Source organism: Empidonax traillii, unplaced genomic scaffold (genome assembly GCF_003031625.1).
Source record: "Empidonax traillii isolate 1590-97213 ecotype Southwest subspecies unplaced genomic scaffold, ASM303162v1 scaffold6154:size6454, whole genome shotgun sequence".
NCBI lineage: Eukaryota > Metazoa > Chordata > Aves > Passeriformes > Tyrannidae > Empidonax > Empidonax traillii.
Genome location: NW_020961347.1, coordinates 1,181 through 6,454, shown reverse-complemented (window position 1 = coordinate 6,454; position 5,274 = coordinate 1,181). Strand labels below are relative to the sequence as shown.

The 5,274-nt window shown below is 45.8% G+C and overlaps 1 long non-coding RNA gene across 1 annotated transcript; it reads right to left on the bottom strand.

The window, feature by feature from the left end:
• Nucleotides 1-1,663: 1,663 nt before the first annotated feature.
• Nucleotides 1,664-4,661, bottom strand: LOC114073351. Its single transcript, XR_003574313.1, has 3 exons — nucleotides 4,614-4,661; nucleotides 2,341-2,382; nucleotides 1,664-1,734 (listed from the first exon to the last, which is right to left on the bottom strand). It is a non-coding gene; the product is annotated as an uncharacterized LOC114073351 (long non-coding RNA).
• Between the last annotated feature and the right edge of the window lie 613 nt (nucleotides 4,662-5,274).

Sequence of the window (5,274 nt, the reverse complement as noted above, 5' to 3'; positions counted from 1 at the left end):
CTCCATGTTATGCATTCAGCTAAATATTATTTTAACATAATTGGATAGTACCCCTGTACTTACTTGGAATTGTAGCTGTCTGCGGTTTGCTTCAAGTTCTCCTAAGTAAATTAAGTCTTACATCATAAGCAATAGACTATAAACTGGTGATGAGGTGCTAAGAGTAGCGTATCTTGCAAAAGGAGAACAAATGTTTATTGTTTACCGTAAGAAAATGAAAACTATGATAATACAACTGTTCATCTAAGTTTTTAGCCAACCAGCCAACAAAATCCTAAGGCTGAAGGACAGAGGTGTTCTAGAGGGCAGAATAAATGACCTACTCAGCTTCTAAGCAGAGGACTATATCATAGCAACAAAAGCATGGAGTACCTGTGTGTTTGGAAGTAATTTTATTGGTTTACGAGCAAAACACAACATAGAAGCATGTAAAAGCATGCCCTGGACTTGTTTGTGGACCCGCAGTCATGCCAACACTTGGATCCAAAAGATCATTTCCAGATGTTGACATGGCTGTATTTTGAGAGACAAAAGCAGACAGTCTTTCTGCTTTTGAAGATGGTTATTGTTGCAGAAAATGGAAACTAAAACACTTCTGGCAACACCACTGGCAAGGACAGAACAGGTGTACAGAATGACAGTCCAGGTCACGTTACTCTAAGAATGGCTCTAGTCAGAGCCATTCTTGCCATGTTACTGTTTTTTCCCCGCTATGGAATATTCAAGTTTGGTGCAATTAGTAGAAGAAGTTGGCCAGGGTATTTGCCTGCAGATGCTACTTCAAGATCACAGTTTCATCAGCAAAATGCTTTGTTTCACAACAAAGTTATTATAGTTATCCATAAAATGTTTCTGTCTCTCCACTTCATTGTGAGAAGCCCCTTAATGAAACATCTTTTGGTAATGACTACATAAGAATTCAGAGAACAGGAATTTTGGATGACTGTTTAAAGTCTGGGGGTTTCAACAATGTTGGCTGGATAACAAGTATAAGAAGCTGGGTGCTTTATCACACTCTCCCCAGTTTCAGTACTCAGCACGATAAAATGCAAAGATTATAAACTTTAGCCTTGTACTTATGAATGGTATTTCACCTGTGCCAGTACCAGAATTTATTCAGATTTTGGCAATTTCTTTTCTTTAGGATTTGGCTAGGTGCATGGCTGCTAGGAATTTTGGACAAATACGTCCCTGGATCCTGTGAATGACCATTAAAGCATAATTCCCTCCATAGTTCTTTCTCTGCTCAGTTACATTCCCTGAATGGGTGAGGCAAATAGAGTTATCAGGCAGGTAGTTTACTGTTTCCAGGGCTAGATGATGTTGCAAGGTGGAACAGGAAAAATCAATGGAATCACTATCCCATCGTCCCTTTCCCCTCCTTCTAGAGGAATATATTCTTGTGCTAGATTCCATTACTAAGTCTGTCCAATTATTCCTGAGATTGTGATGGTATTTTTGCCACAGTCTCTGCACATTGCCTAACATAAAAGGAGTCCACTCCTAATGGTTCCTTCCACATGCCTTCACAATAAGGGTGCTTCTGCATCAGGTGTAGCTAAAACTAGAAACGTGTTCTGTAAGTTGGTGGAGTTGAACTGAATAATCTCATCACGTTCTTAAAAAAAATCGAAAACCCCTGCACTGATTTCAATGCCATGGGTCATCTCTGTCTGCTGCCGGAACTTTACCTTGTATGGAATGCATCTACTTCCGTGAAGTTCTGATTTCCATCTGTTAGAGATAAAAAGGGATTTAGCCACAAAGTCATTCACTAAACAGAAACAATTTGAACTTATGCATCCAGCCCTAAAGTTTAGCTGTTAGTGGGAACCAAAAGCTCCTTTACACATCAGGTAAGTAGGCATGCAGTTAGTTACACAGCTTCATTATCATTTGTCTGCACCCACAGCTTTTGGAGGCTGTTCTGAAGTTCTGACTCTCACAGTGTGAATTTTAGATGATCAAGACATGCCTATTTTCTATCTGTCTGTGCATCTGTACCTATACAGGCATAATTCAGAGATCATGACTCTGCATATAAGTAACTACCTGGCTGTATTTTTTTAAAGAGTCTCTAAATAGTTACAATTTTATATTATTTAAAAATGCACGAGTGCTAAACTATTACAGACCTAAGGGTCTCCAGTAACAGAATGGACATAAAGCCAACAATGTGGGAACACTGGGGAATGTGCACATCTTGGGAGTGGGCAGAACTACAGACCTGCAGATGGTTAGGCCAAAATATGTATTCCTTTCACTTAACCAGTGGCCTATAAGATCACAACTTCTACTGCTGGAGATTAACTAACACATTATGAAAACTAGATACTATACCTTTGGTGGATAATATAGGTCTGCTATCCAACTGGACGTGGCCTGCAATTAGAAGAGGAGTCACATACACATATATTTTGCAAATTGCTTTATATATACAACATTACCTTTTCACATCTGTTTTTCACATGTTATTAAAGCCTTTTGCAAAAATAACATAGCTCTGTGTTGATGGAGGAGAAAAGTTCATAAAGACACCAGAATAAACTTGCAGAAATCTGGACTTGGCTTTAGAAGCTTAATGTTGAAGCACAGGAGGTTGGCTCAAAGGACTGTGTTATTTTTTACATTTAAGCTTCCCACTGGCAAATATCGATCAGCTGTGGTGTCTTACAGTTAATGCTCGTATCCTGAATGCACAAAAAAAAAAAAGCTATTTCTTTTGCTTGAAACATAACATGGAGATCAGACTAATGTTAGAATTGCTAAAAAATGAATGTTGATAGAACACTGCAACAACACCTGTGCTTCTGTTGATAACAGGGAGGCAGAAATCTTAAAGAGTCAATCTGTATATTAAATTTACACTGCATTCTTGCATATGGTAACTGAGATATGGCTTATGCTTTTGCTTTAACCTAAGAAGAGGGGGGCAAGGCACTCGCCCAAAAACAGATCATAAAATGTTATAGTTATTATCAGACTTTAGGACAGGAGATACTGTAATGTAGACACAGGAGGAACAGAATTTCTGGGCCAAAGGAAACTAGGGAAATATGGTTTTCCTGTTATTCAAATTCTGTTCAGTCAGTTCCTAGTCTGTAGCTTTTCACTGCCACTCTCATATCTTTATTGATGGTTTAGATGAGGGGATTGAGTCCACCATTTGCAAATTTTCAGATGACACCAAGTTGGGGGAGGGGGGGTGTCGATCAGCTGGAAGGCAGGAGGGCTCTGCAGAGGGACCTGGATAGGCTGGAGAGTTGGGCTGATTCCAGCGGGATGAGGTTCAACAAGGCCAAGTGCCGGGTCCTGCACTTTGGCCACAACAACCCCCTGCAGCGCTACAGGCTGGGCACAGAGTGGCTGGAGAGCAGCCAGGCGGAAAGGGACCTGGGAGTTTGGATTGACAGGAAGCTGAACATGAGCCAGCAGTGTGCCCAGGTGGCCAAGAAGGCCAATGGCATCCTGGCCTGGATCAGGAACAGTGTGGCCAGCAGGAGCAGGGAAGTGATCCTTCCCCTGTACTCTGCATTGGTGAGGCCACACCTTGAGTATTGTGTTCAGCTCTGGGCCCCTCAGTTCAGGAAGGACATTGAGGTGCTGGAGCAGGTCCAGAGAAGAGCAACCAGCTAGTGAAGGGACCTGAACACAAGTTCTATGAGGAGAGGCTGAGGGAGCTCAGGTTGTTTAGTCTGGAGGAGGCTCAGGGGTGACCTCATCACTCTCTGCAACTACCTGAGAGGAGGTTGTAGCCAGGTGGGGGTTGGTCTCTTCTCCCAGGCAGCCAGCAGTAAGACAAGAGGGCACGGGTTTAAGCTCTGTCAGGGAGGTTTAGGTTGGATATTAGGAAGAAATTCTTTATAGAGAGGGTAATCAGGCATTGGAATGGGCTGCCCAGGCAAGTGGTGGATTCCCCATCCCTGGAGGTTTTTAAGATGAGACTGGATGTGGCACGTAGTGCCATGGCCTAGTAACCACAGCAGTGTTGGGTCAAGGGTTGGACTTGATGCATCTCAGAGGTGTTTTCCAACCCGGCTGATTCTGTGAGTCTGTATTGCAGCTTCATTCAAGTAAACACTACTTGAATTACCATGATTCATGAAAGTTTTCTGCTTGTCTTACACAGCTTTGTTCTAAAACGTGATTGCTCTCAATGGGACTACTTGCCTTAGATCTCTCCTTGCTTCAGAGGAATCAAAAATCAGGTAATGCACCCAACCCCCCTAGTTTTGCTGCCCTCTCTTTCCTTGAACTCCTACTACACATCGGCGATCTTTCCCCGTCGCTCGCCCTGCGGCAGGACTTTCCCTTCGCCGGGGTGCGCTGGACTTTGCGTGCAGATCCATTTCCGCGCACATTCATTTCCGCGTCGGCCGCCGCCGTCTTTTGGCTCCGCACGTCCCACCTTCCCTGTTCCCTTTCTCCTCCGGACGGGATCCCCACGAGCGCCAGCAGCGCCCTCCGGGCAGCACTGCCACGCCACGGGTGCCCGTGGGGCCCCTCTCCCCGCAGCCCCTCGCAGACATCCCCATCCCGCTCCTCCGCCGCGCCGCTGGCTCCGGCAGGATCCCCCACCCCCATCCCCTGCGCCTTCCCCGCCGCCCACCCACCTGCCGAGAGCTCCGGTTCCGACATGATCGCGGACAAAGGAACCGCTGATGGAGCCGAGCCTAGCCGAGCCGTATCCTTCCTCCCGTGCCGAGCCGGAGTTAGCCCGCCCCTCTCCGTACGGGGGCGGGTATTTGTCGCCCTTGGCTCCGACCCCGCCTCCGCAAGAAACGGGGCGAGCCACGGGGGTGGTGTCCGTGGCGGGGGAGGTGTCCGTGGGGCGGGAGGCAGCCGGGAGAACCGACGGTGATGTGTCAAAGTGTGCCTCAGCGGCTGTGCTTGAGTAACTGCGCCGCCGTAGACAAAGTCATCGTCCTGAAGCGTGGTGAGAAGCTCCTGTATTTCCTAGGTGGAGGTTTTTCAAAACTGCCCTTACGGGCTTACGGGGGGCCTTCTGTTCCTGTCAAACTCCTGCTCCTCGAAATGCATTTTCTCTATTCTTGCAACGGCTCTCTGTGACGATTTCAGAACTGTGAGGAGCGTGACAAGATATTGAAGAGAGTTCCGAAGTATTTTAATAAGTCCCAATATTCCCAACCGGTTAATTACATGCATTACTGTTCGCTGGATCAGTTCCATAAGACACAAGTTTCTAAACCAAAGCCAGTGACACAAAAAAACCCAAAACAACAACAACCACCACCGCCACCAAAAAATCCCCAA